Below are 19,354 nucleotides of genomic sequence, written 5' to 3'. Positions count from 1 at the left end.
TAGTTGTATCTCCCAACATCTAGCAGTAATTTGGGACACATTATAAATGACTTTGGGAAAAATGATTTAACCTCCTTGTGTCTTTCAGCTTACCAGAATGTAAAATGAGAATAGAAATATTATCCCCCTCAGAGTGTGGCTCTGAGAAGAGTCTATGCAATATAGAATTTAGGATGAACATGTAGGGGTTGCCCCAGTAATTATGCCTGAACAAATTCTATCACATATCTTTGGAAACCTCGCATCATGTCTCTCCCACCTCAAAGTCAATATAGAGGCAGCAGAGTCCAAAGATTAAAACACAGCTTCTGAAACCAACCTGCTTGGTTCAAGTGTGTGCTTTTCCACTTACTCGCTATGAGACCTTGTGTTAGTTTCATTTTAATTGCTCAATGCCTTGTGGTTTGTCCATTTGTAAAATGGGAATAGAAGTTATTGCTATCTCAGAGTTGTGTCCTTGGCACATAGTAAGAACATTCAAAAATATTTAAATAAATAATACAGGCAGGAGTGAATGTGCACACATCTGGCACTGTGTGATTGTTAGAAATGGTTGATATAGAATGCCTTCTCTTTGAGTTCTGGTTTCCAATCAAACTTCAGGGCAGAATGACTTTACTCATTAACTTATTGACTGTCCATACCCATCACTGAATAGTTTCTGTGCGCGCACTGTTCTTTAGAGAAGTACAGTGGTACAGTGTCCGTGAGAGGACTGCTTGAAAGCTGATGACTTTCCGGTCAGGATCCTCATGATTGGTCCCATTTGCAGTGCCATTCAATGGGGACAAATGACAGCAGGTGTAGGGGATAGGATAGGTTGGAAGCGGCTACCACAGGTGGGTTCTCAGCAGATGTGAGCTTTGTGTCTGAGACCTGACAGACTTGAAGATTGTTTCTGACAGTGGGAAGCACAACCACCCTTTGCCAAATCCCTTGTCACACTAAGTCTGAAGATAAATGCTGGCATATTTATGATGGCTCAGTACATTTACCTAGAAAAGCACAAATGTCCGTAATGAGCCCCAAATTATTAACATGTGGCTTCTCTTCCTTTCTCCCTCCTGCTGTCTAGATTTGATAGTTTCTATACCAGACAGCCAAAATCAAATTTGTCCTTCTCACTACTCACTAATAACCCTGTGAACAAACTTTATGCCAGAAAATTAAAACTAGTGGGCAGAGTTTGGTTTAGCCTTATGTTATAGGTTTAATTGTGTCCTCTGTTAAAGAAAAAAAAAATGACAATGGCACTTACCATGTTAAAGCATGGTAAGAAGACTTCATTCAGGACCATTGCAATAGGTTTAGGGATCATTGCAATGGGATTTTGCAGTGAGAGAGACAGGCTGGGCTCAACTCTAAACACAGCAGGGAAAGTGGAAATTTATAGCTCAGAAACAGGGTCAGGGAGGTCGGTGGGTAGAAAATTAGGGAGAGGAAATATCTGGTGTAAGTGTGGATTCTGACTAAACTGACCTAACAGGTTTCTTGAGGAACCTACCAGAGTGATCATATGAGTGATCAGATATCAAGAGCAGGAGGTTGTATCTAGAGTGATAGGATATTGAAAGCAGGGCATAGCAGGTTTCTCGTTAAAATAAGATTTTACAGAGAAGTGTACAGATCGGTCTATGAGAAGTTCCCAGAATTGACTAAAGTTTGGTCAAGTAGAGAATATTTATCACCCTCCAAAAATGATAATGGTGTTTCAATCGCAAGTAATTTCAAATATGACCTTCTTTGGAGATAATGTCTTTAAAATGTAATCAAATTAAAACGAGGTTATGAAGAGGGGCCTTCATATTGTGTCACACTGGAAATGTGGATTCAGACATGATGCAGAAGGAACACCAGGGAGAAGATGGTCATATATAAGGCAAGAGAGACTTGGAACAGATCTTCCCCTCACAACACCCAGCAGGAACTCCTCTACTGACAGCTTGAACTTGGTTGGGTTTCCAGCTGCTGGGATTTTGAAACAAAGTTGTCTGTCATTGAAGCCATTAGACTTAGTATCTTGTTAGGGAAACTAACACACCTTGGATTTAAATTCTAGTTAGGTATTCCTTGCCATTGGACTAAGTTGGAGTTTTGGGTAAGATACCAATGAGTGATTCATTCCACCCACACTGAATCCAATGGAGGAGGAAAATTTGGGAATGGAAACTGGGCATCAAAACAGCAAGTATATTTCTCAGTATTGAATAGACCTGTACTGTTCCTAAAGATATTTGAGGGGGTTGTCTTTGTACTAGATTAGGGGTTCCTTAAGGGTAAATGCAGGTCAAATATCCCTAATATGAGAATAAAAAATCTGAAATGCTCCCAAATTGGAAACTTATTGAGCACCAACACAGATGTTCAAACAGTTTTGGATTTGGGGGCATTTCAGATTTTAGATTTTTGGATTAGGGTTGCTCAACCTGTAAAGAAAATATTCCAAAAACCTGAAATACTTTTTTATAGTTTAATGTAAATAGCAAACATACAGGAACAGCACAGAAGACAGACATTAAAAACATGTACTTGCATGTAGGACAACTCAGAACAGTATAGTGAACAGATGGAACCTACTGTAAGATAAAAATGCTACAAACACCATTTAGTTGCCATCAATAAGAAATTTACTTGTTTAAAAAAAAAAACAAATGCTGGCACTGTCCAGAAAAATTTAACAGGCTTATTTATAATTGTTGTAAAGTTGAACTGCTGAAATTTGTTTACTGAAACATTTTGACTTGCATTAATGCTTTACATCCCACATGTATATTAAAAATCCACATGCAAATGAAAATGTAAAAACTGCCAATACCTGATTTCTGTTCCCTATTTTTCCACTCGCAATCATATACTTAGATACCTTTTGACCGCATGGAAAAAAATTATTGAACATTCAGAACTACCAATACCAGGAAGAAGAGAAAAAAAGATATTTTGAGGATTGAAATGTTTCCCATCATAGTGGATTCTTAGGCATGTTTTCCGCATATGCAGCATGCTAGCTGGATGTCTTTTGGCATAATTTTTACACGTTTGGCATGGATAACACACAGGTTGGTGTCTTCAAAAGGCCAACCGGGGGCCGGTGCTGTGATGTAGCAGGTAAAGCTGCCACCTGCAGTGCCAGCATCCCATATGGGTGCCGGTTCGAGTCCCAGCTGCTCCACTTCTGATCTAACTCTCTGCTATGGGCTTGGAAAGCAGTAGAAGATGGCCCAAGTCCTGGGGCCCCTGCACCCATGTGGGAGACCCAGAAGAAGCTCCTGGCTTCGGATCGGCGCAGCTCTGGCCATTGTGGCCAAGTGGAGAGATCTTTCTCTTTCTCTCTGCCTCCCCTTCTCTCTGTGTGTAACTCTGACTTTCATATAAATAAATAAATAAATTTTTTTATTTTATTTTTTTTATTTATTATTTTTTTTTTGACAGGCAGAATGGACAGTGAGAGAGAGAGACAGAGAGAAAGGTCTTCCTTTTGCCGTTGGTTCACCCTCCAATGGCCGCCGCGGCCAGCGCACTGCGGCCGGCGCACCGCGCTGATCCGATGGCAGGAGCCAGGAGCCAGGTGCTTTTCCTGGTCTCCCATGGGGTGCAGGGCCCAAGCACCTGGGCCATCCTCCACTGCACTCCCGGGCCACAGCAGAGAGCTGGCCTGGAAGAGGGGCAACCGGGACAGAATCCGGCGCCCCGACCGGGACTAGAACCCGGTGTGCCGGCGCCGCTAGGCGGAGGATTAGCCTAGTGAGCAGCGGGGCCTGCTAATCTTTTTTTAAAAAGAAAAATACTTTGTGTTTAAAAAAAGCAAAACAACAAAAGGCCAACCAGAAAGGCCTCACTTGCCTCCTTCAAAGCACTAGTAGCTAAACTCTGAAAGTATAGATCTGTCTTGACATCTTGAGCAATTTCTCCAACCAGATGCTGGAAGGGGATTTTGTGAATCAGAATCTCTGATAACCTCTGATGACTTCTGCTAACATCTAATTTCACAAAGTGCCTCAGTCTCAGGCCTGTAATGATGAGGTTTCTTCACCCCTCCAGTAGAGGGCGCACTCCTGAGAGCGGCTTTTGTAGCCAGTTGCTTCCCTGGTGCTTTACCACCAGTCGATTTGCTGGCAGTCTGCTCTGTATGAGCCTTACGTACCGGTCTTCTCCTTTGGCTGGAGCTTGGCGAGTGAGAGGCCTGAAACACTTCTGATCCCAACTATCTTGGATAAGGGATCCACCAACTGTATGGTGTGGAATTAATCTTTGAATTCTTAGTTCCAAGTCAGGTTTCTGGCTCAGCAAGTGTTTGCTAGGAGAAGGGTTCCTGCTCTCAGTCTTAAACATATGGATTTATTTTGAGGTGTAGCTTTCATCCCTTCTAAAGTATTTCAATTTTATTCTGTCAGGCTCCCAGGACTTCAAAGATGGATTTTTTTTTTTTTCACAATAGCTTTTGAAATTGTCTTCAACCAGAAAGAGTCTTGGAGGATCTCTAAATCAGTTTCTTTTCATCTGGCCTCCTGGAAGGGCTGCTGGAACGTCAGGCAGTGGTGGAGAGTGGCGGATCGTGCAGTTGGAGTACAAACTCAGTGATCCCAAGGACAAGCACCCTCTGTGCCTGGCCGGACTCAGGAAGCTGATCCAGGGGGAAGCCAGGAGTCTTGGGCTCGGGGTGAAAGGTGCCCCACACGTACTGAACAGACTGGCTTGACAGGCCACTATGGAGGCCGAAAATGTTGCTCTAATTCTGCCACATCTGCTCAAGTCTCTATAAGGATCGCCTTGAACTTGAATTTGGAAATCAGACGAAGATAAAAGCTGTCTATGAAGTTTATGTTTGAGTGCTAGTTTATAAGCAGTATTTCTAAGTCCTCAAAAAATTTCAGAGTTGCCACTGCTGGGGTCTAGTGTTTTCCATCAAATTCTCTATTTTTGCAGCAGGCTTGGATTTAGTTTTATGATCAGTTATGATTTTTCCACCAGGATGGTATGATTCATAAAAAGCTCTTATGTCTTGGGCGCGGCGGGCAGACCTGTTTCAAAAGTAAATAAATGCCAAGTACGACCGGGGAAAAAACAAACAAACAAACAAAAAAACAAAACAAAACAAAACAAAAAGCTCTTATGTCTTAATTATCCTTTCCTGGGATGAACCTTATTTCCTATATTGGTTCACAATCATTTTCATTGTAAACCAGCTATGTTCTTGTGCGTAACAATGTGCAATTGATCTTGTTTAGTCACATTAAATGCCATAAAATTCTCCAGATTAGGAAGTGAGAGAGAAGTAGGAGAGAAGAGATGGCAAAGTGATGTACTTGGTGGAGTTCTCCAAAGAGAATGTGTCCAACACCTACGTGTCCATTGGAGAGCAAGATTTACAAGGTGGATGAATGTTCTCATTGTCTTGGGCCTCCCTGTAGAAGATTTTTTTTTCTGATCAGTTAAAACACTCTTTCCTGATCTGCTGGGGCTAACGAGTCCTCTTCTCTCCTTTCCTCCTCAGCTCCCTCAGCCCCTCAAACTCATCTGGGCAGCTTGGGCGACCGGCTGCCTTAGTGAATTTGAAAGAAATAGTGATTGCTATACCGACGTGCCTGACATCCATCGCCCTTTCCCCTCCCTCCCTGGGGTAGTAGCACCTTTATTTTCCATTGCAAAAGGGCACAGGTGACCAACAATCCTGCTTACCTACATTTCTCCCATCTGAGACCTCACTGCTACTTTACAGGAAAGGGTCCAAATTCCTTGGCATGAGATACAAACAGGCAGCATAATGAAACTGATATTTTGGGAATAATAATCTGGCAGCAGAAACTAAAGGCAGGGAGTAAATTAGCAGCCAATTAGAGTAGTGTGTTGTGGTATTGGCCTCAGTTGGGAAGGCATTGTGCCAGAACTATTATTTAGAGAGAAGTTGAGCAAAGAAAATACACAGAGAACCTATTCGGAGCCAAGCCCTGTGCTAAGTGCTTTACACAGACGATCTCCTTTATGGCGAGAGTAATTCTCCTCTAAGAACGTTTCATAGCGCCCACACTCTTCTGTTACTGCGCTTTTCCCACCTGGTAACCATGCATTTGTTTCTGTCGTTACTTGTAATGGCTGTCTCTACTACAGTTTTCAATTGTGTGTCTTGCATACAGAAGATGCTAAAAAGTGTTTGTTGAGTGAATAAATCGAGATGTGTTAGTTAGGACTCTGTGGAAGCTGGATTAATGAGAAGAAAACTTGAGGAATTCTGGGAAAACCTGAATAGCCAGCATGCAGGAAAGGGTTGTAAGGCAGCTCCGGGAACCTTGGTGACTCAGCTGGCACTCAGCGCAACCATCACTCAACAAGCTGGCCATTGATGTAAATCACTTCCCATAATTCTGTGCCATGACTCTCCGCTTACATTGCTTAGACAGATTCTGATTGGCCTGGTTTGGGTTAAGTGTCCACTCATGGCCTATTCAGCTATGATCAGAGGGGTGGAATCACATAGTAGGCAGGTATCTGCAGGTGGTGAGGAGGTGGTTTTCAGGGAAAGGGGGTTCGTGGAGGCTGAGATGGTAATCCACATAGTGTTCACTATAACACAGGACTGGAAGGAAGAATGTGGCATTGTGTGTAAAGATATTTTGAAAACACACATGGCGGGGCCAGCACTGTGGCGCAGCAGGTTAAAGCCCTGGCCTGAAGCGTCGGCATCCCATATGGGCACAGGTTCAAGTCCCAGCTGCTCCTCTTCCAATCCAGCTCTCTGCTATGGGCTGGGATAGCAGTAGAAGATGGCCCAGGCCCTTGGGCCCCTGCACCCACATGGGAGACCTGGAAGAAGCTCCTGGCTCCTGACTTCGGATTGGCGCAGCTCTGGCTATTGTGGCCATCTGGGGAGTGAACCAGCAGATGGAAGACCTCTCTCTCTGTTTCTACCTCTCTTTGTAACTCTGTCTTTCAAATAAATAAAAATAAATCTTTAAAAAGAAAAGAAAACACACATGGCATGGGATGGAATCTGGATGACAGGGTTCAAGTCCAGGACTTAACACTTACTTCCAATGTGATCCTGGGCAGATAATTTTCTCTCTCTGTGCTTTGATGTCCTCATATTTGAAGAGAGAATCATAACGGTAGTAACCACATAGATTTGTTAAAATTTTTTGAAGATTTATTTATTTATTTGCAAGTCGGAATTACACAGAGAGAGGAGAGGCAGAGAGAGAGAGGTCTTCCATCCGCTGGTATTACAGATGGGAAAAGTAGAGAGATGATTGGTCGGGGCAACTCATCTGGGGAGGAGCAAAGACAGACTGGATCGACAGATAAAGTCCTCTCCACTGAACAGCATGAGCACGAGAGAAGTCCTAAGCCCACCACTCACCCCACAGGAAGCTGGGTACTGTGAGGGTTACTGTGTTTTACCCTGTGGAGCTTTGGCATTGTTACTCACACAGCTCAGCTGTTCACATTCATTTTCTAGGGTGCTTAGCGCTTTCAGCAACAGAAAATTCTAGACAGAGGTCCAGGTAAACATACCAGGTGCAGTTTCAAGCATTAACTTTTGCAAATGAGATACGTGGTTTTGGCTGGTTTAATGACTGCTCTGATACCCATATGCTAGTTTAAGACAAAAGACTAAGTAATCAATATGATCTCATTTGATCACTTCTGTTTTCAGGAATGATTAGAAATACACTCTCTTCATTACATTTTTTTCTTCTTATTGAACTCAAATAAAATATTAAAAAGGCCCCTGAATTGATGTATGCTTTTACTAAGGTGGTAATCTTTTATTTTTTTTTAAGTTGTAAGCGTTTTATTTAGTGAGAGAAACGCACAGGAGAGTGAGGGCCCTATCTTAAAGAGAGAGGGAAATCTGGATTCATACCGAGTACCAGGAGCTAGCCACGTGGAAGAGCATCTAGGCCATAGAGCATGGGGCGGGTGGCCCAAAGGCCACACACCCTGGACGTGCAGAGCAGCATTGACTGAAATGGCAAAAGGCGGAAAAGAAGGGCCAGTGGTAATCTTTTAGAAAACATTGGGGGAAGCTTTTTAAGTCTCCCTGTATGAAGACCTCATGTCCCAGCCTCTCTGCTTCCGTGTGTCAATTATATTTAGGGAGCGTTGTAACTGCCTTTTTTTTTTTTTTTTTTTGACAGGCAGAGTGGACAGTGAGAGAGAGAGAGAGACAGAGAGAAAGGTCTTCCTTTTGCCATTGGCTCACCCTCCAATGGCCGCCGCGGCCAGTGCGCTATGGCTGGCACACCGCGCTGATCCGATGGCAGGAGCCAGGTACTTCTCCTGGTCTCCCATGGGGTGCAGGGCCCAAGCACTTGGGCCATCCTCCACTGCACTCCCTGGCTACCGCAGAGAGCTGGCCTGGAAGAGGGGCAACCGGGACAGAATCCGGCGCCCCGACTGGGACTAGAACCCGGTGTGCTGGCGCCACAAGGCAGAGGATTAGCCTAGTGAGCCGCAGTGTGGCCTGTAACTACTTTTATAAATACTTTTTTTTTTTTGTTTTGAAGTGGACAATATGCAAAATGTAGTAAACTACTGAACATTTTACATAATTTTTTAAAACAGATATATACAAGTAATTTTGTCTTTTTTTTAAAAAAAAGATTTATTTTATTATTTGAAAGTCAGAGTTACACGGAGAGAGAAGGAGAGGCAGGGAGAGAGAGGGGTCTTCCATCTGCTGGGTCACTTCCCAAATGGCCGCAATGGTGAGAGCTGGGCTGATCTGAAGCCAGGAGCCAGGAGAGAAGGAGAGGCAGAGAGAGAGAGAGAGAGAGGAGAGAGAGAGAGAGGGAGGTCTTCCATCACTGGTTCACTCCCCAGCTGGCTGCAAGGGCCGAAGCTGTGCTGATCCAAAGCCAGGAGCCAGGAGCCAAGAGCTTCCTCTGGGTCTTCCCACGTGGGCGCAGGGGCCCAAGGACTTGGGCCATCTTCACTGGTCTCCCAGGCCATAGCAGAGAGCCGGACCGGAAGCGGAGCAGCCAGGACATGAATCGGCGACCATATGGGACGCTGGCACCGCAGGTGGCGGCTTCACCTGCACGCCACAGCGCTGGCCCCACATTTTAGATAATTATTGTGATGATTCCTTTGCTTTTTTTTTTATAGTATTATCACCTAAATGTAAAATAAACTGTGAAAATTTTATGCAGTTTTATAAAATGGGATTGTACAATGAGTATTCTTTCATTCAATGCCACATTATATATATTGTCTTTTATTTAACATGATAATAGTAAAAGTCATTTATATTGCTGCATGTAGTTGCAGTTTTCAAATTTTTGTTGCTGTGTAGTATTCCAAGTGAATGTTCTACAATGTATTTATGTATTCTTCTCAGTATGGATATTTAGGCTGTTTTTGGTTTGGGGCTATTTTTTTATTAATATAAAGTGAACAAATTTTTTGCATTCCATAGGTACAGTCCCAAGAAGACAACCACATTTCCCTCACTCCCCTGCATCCCCTCAATCCCCCTCCCTCTCTTCCCCCCACACCCCGCTTCATCAGTTTTTGCAGAGCCATAATTGTAATCCACTCTGTGTTCACAGGCTTAATTCATTGGGGCCATTGTGAATGACAGGTGAATAAAGACGTGCATGCCTTTAGCTGAACATGGGCAAGGACTTCCATGGTATTTACACCTAGGAGGGAATTGCTGGGCCATAGAGTGTGCTCCTCAAAAAGCTTACGTAATAATTATCAAAAATTCCACTTGTACAAAGAATAGTTTATCTTCATTGCTTGTGGATTCTGTATTTGCAAATTCTCCCACTTGATAGAATTTATTTGTAGCCCCCCCAATTAATATTCACTGCTTTTGGGTTCATCTGCCAATTGTTGAGTACAGAGTGGCAAACAACTGGAGTCCCCTAACGTGCTCATTTCCAGTTGAGATCAGTCAAGACACTGTTTTCCTTCTTGTTTCAACGTCTTCCAGGAAGTCCTTGACATGTCTGTCAGTTCCATGTTTCTGCATTCTGGTGTTTTGTGGCTTCACATTTTAAAAATGGCCCTCACCATCAAAGAAGGATCTACTTTTCTCTAAAGGGAGAAGAGAACTTCCACTTTGCTTATGGCCTTGTCCAAATACTGACAGTTTGTGGACTCAAAAGGCTTCCATAGCCTAGGCAGCTCATGTCAAGAGCCTCAGGTGGCCACTGAGGTCATACATAGGAGTATTAATTGTTAAATTAACAACAGGAGTCACTGTGCACTAACTCCCCATGCAGGGCCTTTGTCCTCAAGGAGTTGTATTATGAAGAGTTAACTGTAAAACTAGTTCTCAAACAGTTGTGTGTGTGTGTGTTTGTGTGTGTATGCAAATTGTTGAAATCTTTACTGATATAGAGTTGGTCTTCTGTGTACAAAGTTAATTGAGAATGAATCTTAATGGAGAATGGGATTGGCAAGAGGAGAGGGAACAGGAGGAGGGGTGGGAGAGCGGGTGTGGTGGGAAGAATAACTATATTCCTGAAGTTGTACTTATGAAATTTGTATTCCTTAAAATATAAATTTAAAATAATAATAAAAAAATGGTCCTCAAGTGCTGTGCTGAAGTGCTGTTTGGTGTTTTCAAGTGCAAGAGGCTGTGATGTGCCTTAGAAGAAAATAAGGGGTATTAGAAAAGCTTCATTTCAGGGGCTGGTCCTGTGGTGCAGCAGGTTAACGCCCTGGCCTGAAGTGCCTGCATCCCATATGGACACCAGTTCTAGTCCTGGCTGCTCCTCTTCTGATCCACCTCTCTGCTATGCCCTGGGAAAGCAGTAGAAGATGGCCCAAGACCTTGGATCCCTGCACTCACGTGGGAGGCCCGGAAGAAGCTCCTGGTCCTGGTTTTGGATCAGCCCAGCTCTCGCCATTGTGGACATTTGGGGAGTGAACTAGCGGATGGAAGACCTCTGCCTCTCCTCTCTCTCTGTGTAACTTTGACTTTCAAATAAATAAATAGATCTTAAAAAAAAAATAAAAGCTTCATTTCAGTGCTGGTGACCATCAGTTCAAGGTTAACGAATCAACAGTATACATTAAATAAGGCGTCTTTAAACAGACACACACATAAATAAGGTTATATATTATTTGGTTGACGAAAAGTCTAACCAGAGGCTTGCAAGAACATAACTCTGTTGTTTTCCACCAAGGAGCAATGGTTTAGTATTAGTGAATTTAGTGTTCATAACTACATTAGAGAACATGAAGACTGTAAATAATAAATATCAGCTGTCGTTGGAGATTTGCACTCCTATGAGCTCCCAATGAGGCATATTCTTGAAAACATTCATTAATGTCAGATTTTTAAAAAATTGCCTTATAGTAAATTTATAATAATGTTCCATTTTTGTTTCAATTTGCATTTTCTCATTATTAATGAAGTTGAGTATCTTTTCACTGGTATGCTGGCCATATGAATATTTCCCTTTTGAATTGCCCTCTCAAAATCTTTAGCATAGCCTCAATCTTAAAAATTTATTTATTTGAGAGGAAAGAAATGAGAGAGGGAGCAAGGGAAAGAGAGAAAGAGCTCTTACCTGTTGGTTCAGTCTCCCCAATACCTGCAATGACAGGAAGTGGACTAGGCCAAAGCCAGGAGCTTGTAACTTGTGGTAGGAACCCAATTTCTTGAGCCATCACCACTGCCTCCCAGTCTGCATTAGCAGGAAGCTAGAATCAAGAGCTGGAGCTGGGCCTTGAACCCAGGCACAGCTGTCTTAACCAGCATCTCAACCAATAGACTAAATGCCCACCTCCTGGATTGCCTTTTTAATTGATTTTTAGATGTTTAAAAAATTATGATCTAGATACTAGACTTTTGTTAGATATATGTTTTCCAAATAACTTTCCTTTGCAATTTTTTTCAGCTTCTTTATAATGACTTTTAATAAGTGGAGACTTAACTTACTGTTTATTGCAATACAGTTTATTTATCTTTCCTTTCATGCCCACGCCTTCTGTATCTTATTTAAGAAACTTTCCTACCAAAATACTATGACAATATTGTCTATGCCTTCTCTTTCATATTCATATCAATAATTTTTTGGAATGGATTTCTATGTTAGTTATAAGATATTGGTTACTGTTCTTTTTTCTCCCATGTGAATAGTTAATTGAGCTAGCATCATTTAATAAAAAGACATTTCCCCTACTGTTGTAAATTGTCACCTTTGTCATAAGTCAAGCATCTATATCTATATATATCTATATATATCTTAGTTTGTTTTGGTACTCTCATTGGTATATTTATCTATTCTTGCATTAATACCACATGCTCTTAATTATTATAGCTTTATAATATTGTATGAACATCAATGTTGTTTTTTTTAAAGATTTATTTATTAATTTGAAAGAGAGAGAGAGAGAGAGAGAGTGAGCTTCTATCTGCTGGTTCTCTCTCCAAATGGCAACAACTAACAGGGTTGGGCCAGGCCAAAGCCAGGAGCCAGGAGCAGGTCTCTCATGTGGATGGCAGGGGCCTAAGCACTTGAGCCATCTTCTACTGCTCTTCCCTGGCCATTAGTAGGGAGCTGGATTGGAAGTGGAGCAACCAGGACTTGAACTGGTGGCTGTATGGGATTTCAGCATCATAAGCAGTGGCTTTACCTGCTCACCACAAATCCAGCCCCAGTGTTGTTCTTTTTCTAAAATATGGGCTCTTTTGTTCCTTTATGCTTTTGCAGTCTAGAAGATTATAGATGTATTTATAAATTTCCACATAAAAATTTGGGATTAATATACACATTAATTTATGTATTAATCTATACTTTTTGGCACTACAATTTCATTTAATCTATACATTAAAACTGGAAATAATAAAACTATTTATAGTATTTAGTTTCAAAATCTATGAATATGATATATCCTTCCTTTTTAAAAAATATTTATTTATTTATTTATCTGAAAGGCAGAGTACAAAGAGGTGGAGGCAGAGACAGAGAGAATGATCTTCCACCCTCTAGTTCACTCCCCAAATGGCTGCAATGGTGAGAGCTGAGCTGATCCGAAGCCAGGAGCCTGGAGCTTCTTCCAGGTCTCTCAGGTAGGTGCAGGAGCTCAAGACTTGGACCATCTTCTACTGCTTTCCCAAGCCATAGCAGAGAGTTGGATTGGAAGTAGAGCAGCCGGGACTCGAACTGGAGCTCATATGGGATGGTGGTGCTGCAGGCTGGGGCTTTAACCCGCTGTGCCACAGCAATGGCACCTATCTTTCTATTTTTAAAGTCTTCGTCTGCTTTTTTTTTTTTTAATGATTTATTTATTTTATTTGAAAGGCAAAGTTACAGAGAGGCAGAGGCAGAGGCAGTGAGAGAGAGAGAGAGAGAGAGAGAGATCTTCCACCCACTGGTTCACTCCCCAAATGGCCACAACAGCTGGAGCTGGGCCGATTGGAAGCCAGGAGCCAGGAGCTTCTTCCAGGTCTCCTACGCGGGTGCAGGGGTCCAATGACTTGGGCAATTTTCTACTGCTTTTTCCAGCCATAGCAGAGAGTTGGATTGGAACTGGAGCATCTGGAGCTCGAACCAGTGCCCATATAGAATGCTGACACCACAGGCAGTGGTTTTATCTACTATGGCACAACGCCAACCCCTATAGTCTTGTTTAATGTTCCTCAGTAAAATGTATATTTGCATAACTTGTGACAGATGTATTAACTACTTCATATATTTGATACTGGTCAATATTTTTTGTTCTCCTATACGAATAGTCAGTTGACAATTATATTGTCCGTTATAAATATTATATTTTATACTTCTTTGTAATTTTTTGTTGGAGTGTAGACATGCATTTGCTTTCTTTATCCAGCAACCCTGTTACTAAATTTTCTCAGTATTATCAGTTTTTAAATTTGGATTATTAGGGTGCTTTTATGAATACAATTATATCATTCAATAATGATACTTTTATTCTTTAGGACTCTGATTAAAATATGCTAATTTTTTTCACTACAGCCACTTTGCTGCTATAGTCTTTTAGTCTTTGTTATTTTCCTTGACTCTCTCTCCTCTTTAAGAAATTTCCTCTAGTCTATTTTTTTTGATTCATCAAATCTTCTTCAAACTCTGTCTAATCTGATGTTAAACATATCCATTGTGTCTTTAACTTCAATTATTATAATTTTTTAGATGTTTCATTTTGGTTCCTTTTCAAACTTGCCTGGTCTATCTTTGGTAATTTTTATATTTCCTGTAAATATTTATAAAGTCTGGCTTTGCATTTTGAAATGAACAATCAGATTTGATCTGTATTCTATGCCTAATCATTTCTTTTTCTGAAGTGTTTGCAGGTCTGTTTCTAATGTCTGTTTTATCTGCTCTTAGTAATTTGTTTCTCTGTGCACTTTTGGCTTTTGACTATTAGCTGCTTATATATAATAATGAATGTATTTTTAAAAGATTTATTTATTTATTTGAAAGTCAGAGTTTTGGAAAGACAGGGGAGATAGAGATAGAGAGAGAATGAGAATCTTCCATCTGCTGGTTCACTCCCCAAGTGGCCACAATGGCCAGGGCTGAGCCAGTCTGAAGCCAAGAGCCAGGAGCTTCATCTGGGCCTCCCATGTGTGTGACTCCATCCTCTGCTGCTTTTTCCAGATGCATTAGCAGGAAGCTGAATTGGAAGTGGAGCAACTTGGATATGAATCAGCGCCCATGTGGGATGCTGGCATCCCAGGCAGTGGCTTTACCCACTAGGCTACACCACCAGCCCTGATGAAGGAACTTTTTAAAAAGTTCTTTGAGAGCTAGGATGAAGGTATTTTCCTCTAGAGAGGGTTTTTGCTTGTTTCCCTCTACCCCAGAAGCCTAATTAATAAACCTAGTGAGGAATAGTTTCCTGACTTATAGAATGTTAAGTAGAATCACCAAATAAATAAAGTAAAATAGTCAATTTTCTTGCTCTGGGGGAAAAAACAAGATTGGCCTTATTTCAAGAAATGGACTATTGTATGTTTTGGTATAACTGCTTATTAAGTAATACCATTTTATTTGGGGGAATTGGGCTTTGCTCTTTCAAGAAGTGGATTAATTATATCTAAATCCAGTTGATAATTATCTTGCTAAAATGTGTAGCTTTTGATTTAGGAATTCATTCTTACCTAAGCCTTGTCCTATAATTTTCACCATGTCTCATTTTCAGCAAAATTTCAGTCAAAACTGGTTATTTCTTGGTGGAGTCAAGAATAATTGCTGCCTCACTGTGTCCTGGCCAATGTCTGAACATTCGGAAGCATTCTGTTATCAGCGAAAGCACTTCAGGCAGGTCTTAATTTTAAGGAAATTGGCAGTGTCATAAAATTTTCCACCTATTTTTTGCTTAGAAAAAAAGAATCAATCAATTATCATTGGATTTCAGCGACATCATGCTGTCTTTACTATCAGATTCAATTGAAGTTTGTCAAGCACTTGCTAACATTCTCCCATCACTGTATCACAAAAAAATTTAAATGTGTAAAAATGGAAAGAAGCTCACAGTGAATACTAACACACTTATCACCTAGATACCACATTTAATATTTAAAAATTTGCTTTTTAACCTAAGTACCCATTTATTTATCTCTTTATTTACCAATCCATCTTATTTTTGAAGCATTTCAAAGTAAGTTGCAGACGTTATACAATTCACCCCTAAAAAATTCATTCGGTATGCATCATTAACTAGAATTCCATATTTATTTAGTTTCTTCTTGAGAAAAATTTTATAGTATATGACATTCACAAACTTTAAATATAATACCATCAACGAGCTTATGCATGCAGCCCAATCTGTCAAGATAAGAGCGTTGCCATCATCTCAGAGAGTTCCCCGGGCCCCTTCTCCATCATGTTCTGTGGCCCCTGAGAGGCAACCACTATTCTGAACCTTACGCAAAGGGACTCACCCTGCATGTATTCTTTTTAAGGCTGTTTCTTGGACTTTGAAATAATCATAGATTCACAGTTCTAAGAAATAATACAGGGACATTCTGTATGCTCTTCCCTCACCTTCCCCTGTGTTACCATCCTGTGTAACTAAAGCACACTCTCAACCAGGAAATTGACATCGATTTAATCCAGCCCCACTATTCAGATGTCACATGCACGTGTGTGTGTGTGTGTGTGTGTGTGTTCTATGCAATTTTATTACATATGATGACTTGTGTGATCAGCACTGTAGTCAAGATACAGGAAAATCCCATCGCAAGGATCCTTTGTGCTACACTTTCCTCTTCACCCAACACCCTTGGAAACCACAAATCTATGATTTTTCCATTTAAGAAAGTTATGTAAAGGGGAAGCTGTAGTTATGGCTTGAATGTGTCCTCTAAGAACTCATGTGTTGAAATTTAATCCCCATTGTGAGATATTGAGAAGCTGGAAACTTAGTCTGACTATGGTGTTTAAGACTGACACCTTGGAGTGATTAGGATTAACTGAAGTCATCAAAGTAGAGCCCTCAGGGTTGGCGCTGTAGCAAAGAAGGTTAAGCCTCCACCTGCAATGCTGGCATCCTATATGGGAAATGGTTCAAGTCCTGGCTGCTCCTCTTCTGATCCAGCTCCCTGCTAATGCATCTGGGAGAGCAGTGGAAGATGGCCCAAGTGCTTGGGCCCCTGCACCGATGTGGGAGACCCGGAGGAAGCTCCTGGCTCCTGGTGTTGGCGTGGCCCAACCACAGCCATTGCAGCCATTTGGGAAGTGAACCAGCAGGTGGAAGACCTCTCTCTCTCCTTCTCTCTATGTATCTTTGCCTTTCAAATAAATAAATAAATAAATAAATAAATCTTTTTTTAAAAAAAGGTGGAACCCCCATTTTTAAGTACTGGTAGTTGTATAAGGAAATAGGGGAAAAGAGAGGGAGCAAGCGAGAGAGCGAGCGAGCAGAGGATCTGGACACACATTCTCATCCCCTGTTTCTTGCCCTGTGCTGCTCTGCACAGCCTCAGGACTCTGCCAGCAAGAAGGCCATCACTAGACACAGCCCCTCAACTTTGAACATCGGAAACACGAGCCCGAGTAAGCTTCCTTCAAAAGTACCGCTTCAGGTATTCCATTATAGCAACACGAACTGACCAGTTCATGGTACTGTACAGATTATAACCTGTGGGGCTGGCATGTCTCACTCAGCACAATTCTCTCGAGATCTTCCCAGGATGCTGTGTGTGCCAGCAGTCCTTGTTGTTGCGTAGCATCCCACGGTGTGGTTGTCCACATTCTGTTTAGCCAACCTCCTCTGTGAAGGAGATTTGGGTTGTTTCTAGTTTTTCTTGGCTGCTTTGAGTAAAGCTGCTGTGAATATTCATGTACAGGTTTCTGTGTGAGCAGAGGTTTTCATTTCTCTGGGATAAATGCCCATTTCTCTGGGCATCAGTTAATGCATCATATGGTAGCAGATGTTCAGTTCTGTTTGTTTTATCTTAAACTTTATTATGGTAAAACATATATAACCTAGAATTTTCCACTTTAATAATTTTTAAGCAGACAGTTTTATGCTACTAACTGCATTCACAGTCTGTGCAAACATCACCACTACCCATCTCAAAATTTTTATCACTCCAAATAGAAATTTTGCAACTATTAAAGAATAGCTTTCTGTTTTTCCGCTCCCCCAGCTCCTGGTAATGTCTCATCTACTTTCTGTCTCTGTGAGTTTGTTGATTCCAGATATTTCATGTATTTGTTCTTTGGTGCCTGATTTCTTTCGCTTAGCCTGATGTTGTCAGGATGTACCCAGGCTGTGGCCTATATCAGAGCTTCATTCCTTTTCATGACTAAATTCCACTGCTCATGTGGGTTGTCTTCATCTTTTGGTTATTATGAGTAATGTTCCAATGAATATCCGTGTATAGTTACTGATTTGAGTCCCTGTTTTCGGTTCCTTCAAATATATACTAGAAATTGAATTGCTGAATAATATGGAAATTCTATGTTTCACTTTTTAAAGATGTGGGCAGATTTTTGTGTGAATATGTTTTTATTTCTCTGGTATAAATGTCCAAACGTACAGCTTCTGAGTCATATAATAACTTTTTTAGTTTTGTTAAAAACTACCTATTTCGGTCATCAAAGAAGGAGGTACCTTTCTCTGAAGGGAGGAGAGAACTTCCACTTTGACTACGACCTTGTCTAAATATGATCAGAGTCAGTGAACTCAAAAGGCTTCCATAGCCTTGGCAACTCATGACAAGAGCCTCGGGTGATTACTGATGCCATAAACAAGAGTGTCAAATTGTTAAGTCAACAACAGGAGTCACTGTGCACTTAATCCTCATGTAGGATCTCTGTCCTTAATGTGCTGTACATTATGATTTAATGCTATAACTAGTACTCAAACAGTATTTTTCACTTTGTGTTTCGGTGTGGGTGCAAACTGTTGAAATCTTTACTTAATATATGCTAAACAGATCTTCTGTATATAAAGAGAAATGAAAATGAATCTTGATGTGAATGGAAGGGGAGAGGGAGAGGGAAAGGGAAGGATTGTGGGTGCGAGGGAAGTTGTGTGTGGGGGGAAGCCATTGTAATCCATAAGCTGTACTTTGGAAATTTATATTCATTAAATAAAAGTTAAAAAACTACCTGTTTCAGGGCTGGTGCTTTGGCATAGCGGGTAAAGCCGCCGCTTGCAATGCCAGCATTCCTTATGGGCACTGGTTTGAGACCCGGCTGCTCCTCTTCTGATCCAGCTCTCTGCTATGCCCTGGGAAAGCAGTAGGAGACAGCCCAAGTCCTTGGTTCCCTGTACCCCGTGAGAGACCTGGAAGAAGCTCCTGGCTCCTGGCTTTGTGGATGGGCACAGCTCTGACCATTGCAGCCAATTGGGGAGTGAACCAACGGATGACGGATGGAAGACCCCCCCCCCCGCCTCTCCTTTTCTCTCTGTGTAACTCTGACTTTCAAATAAATAAATAAATCTTTAAAAAAAAAAAAACCTACCTGTTTCCCAGAGTGGCTGGACCATTTCAGATTCTTACCAGCAATGTATCAGTAATTCACTTTCTCTGGATACTTACCTGCATTTTTTTTTGACAGGCAGAGTGGACAGTGAGAGAGAGACAGAGAGAAAGGTCTTCCTTTTGCCGTTGGGTCACCCCCCAATGGCCGCTGCGGCCGGTGCACTGCGGTCGGTGCACCACACTGATCCGAAGCCAGGAGCCAGGTGCTTCTCCTGGTCTCCCATGTGGGTGCAGGGCCCAAGGACTTGGGCCATCCTTCACTGCACTCCCGGGCCACAGCAGTGTGTTGGACTGGAAGAGGGGCAACCGGGACAGAATCTGGCCGGGACTAGAACCTGATGTGCTGGTGCCACAGGCAGAGGATTAGCCTATTGAGCCACGGCGCCGGCCAAGTAGTTCCATGTTTTGAAGAGCCATTCTGACAAATGTGTAGTG

General features: G+C 41.8%; 1 long non-coding RNA gene across 3 annotated transcripts in view; it reads left to right on the top strand.

Annotated features, from left to right (window-relative positions):
* LOC103348037 (uncharacterized) overlaps positions 1 to 19,354 on the top strand; it is a 142,532-nt gene that overhangs the window by 96,362 nt on the left and 26,816 nt on the right. Inside the window, exon 6 of one of the 3 annotated variants that reach the window (XR_011389117.1) lies at positions 16,904 to 18,894. The exons of 1 other annotated variant lie outside the window; for it this stretch is intronic. This is a non-coding gene — a long non-coding RNA (uncharacterized lncRNA). Of the gene's footprint in view, positions 1 to 4,391; positions 5,092 to 16,903; positions 18,895 to 19,354 lie in introns of those variants that run through there. One more of the 3 variants, XR_011389116.1, reaches the window with a different exon arrangement.

Source organism: Oryctolagus cuniculus, chromosome 6 (assembly GCF_964237555.1).
Source record: "Oryctolagus cuniculus chromosome 6, mOryCun1.1, whole genome shotgun sequence".
NCBI classification, from domain to species: domain Eukaryota; kingdom Metazoa; phylum Chordata; class Mammalia; order Lagomorpha; family Leporidae; genus Oryctolagus; species Oryctolagus cuniculus.
Note: the sequence above shows the minus strand (reverse complement) of the source record. Positions and strands in the feature narration are given on the sequence as shown.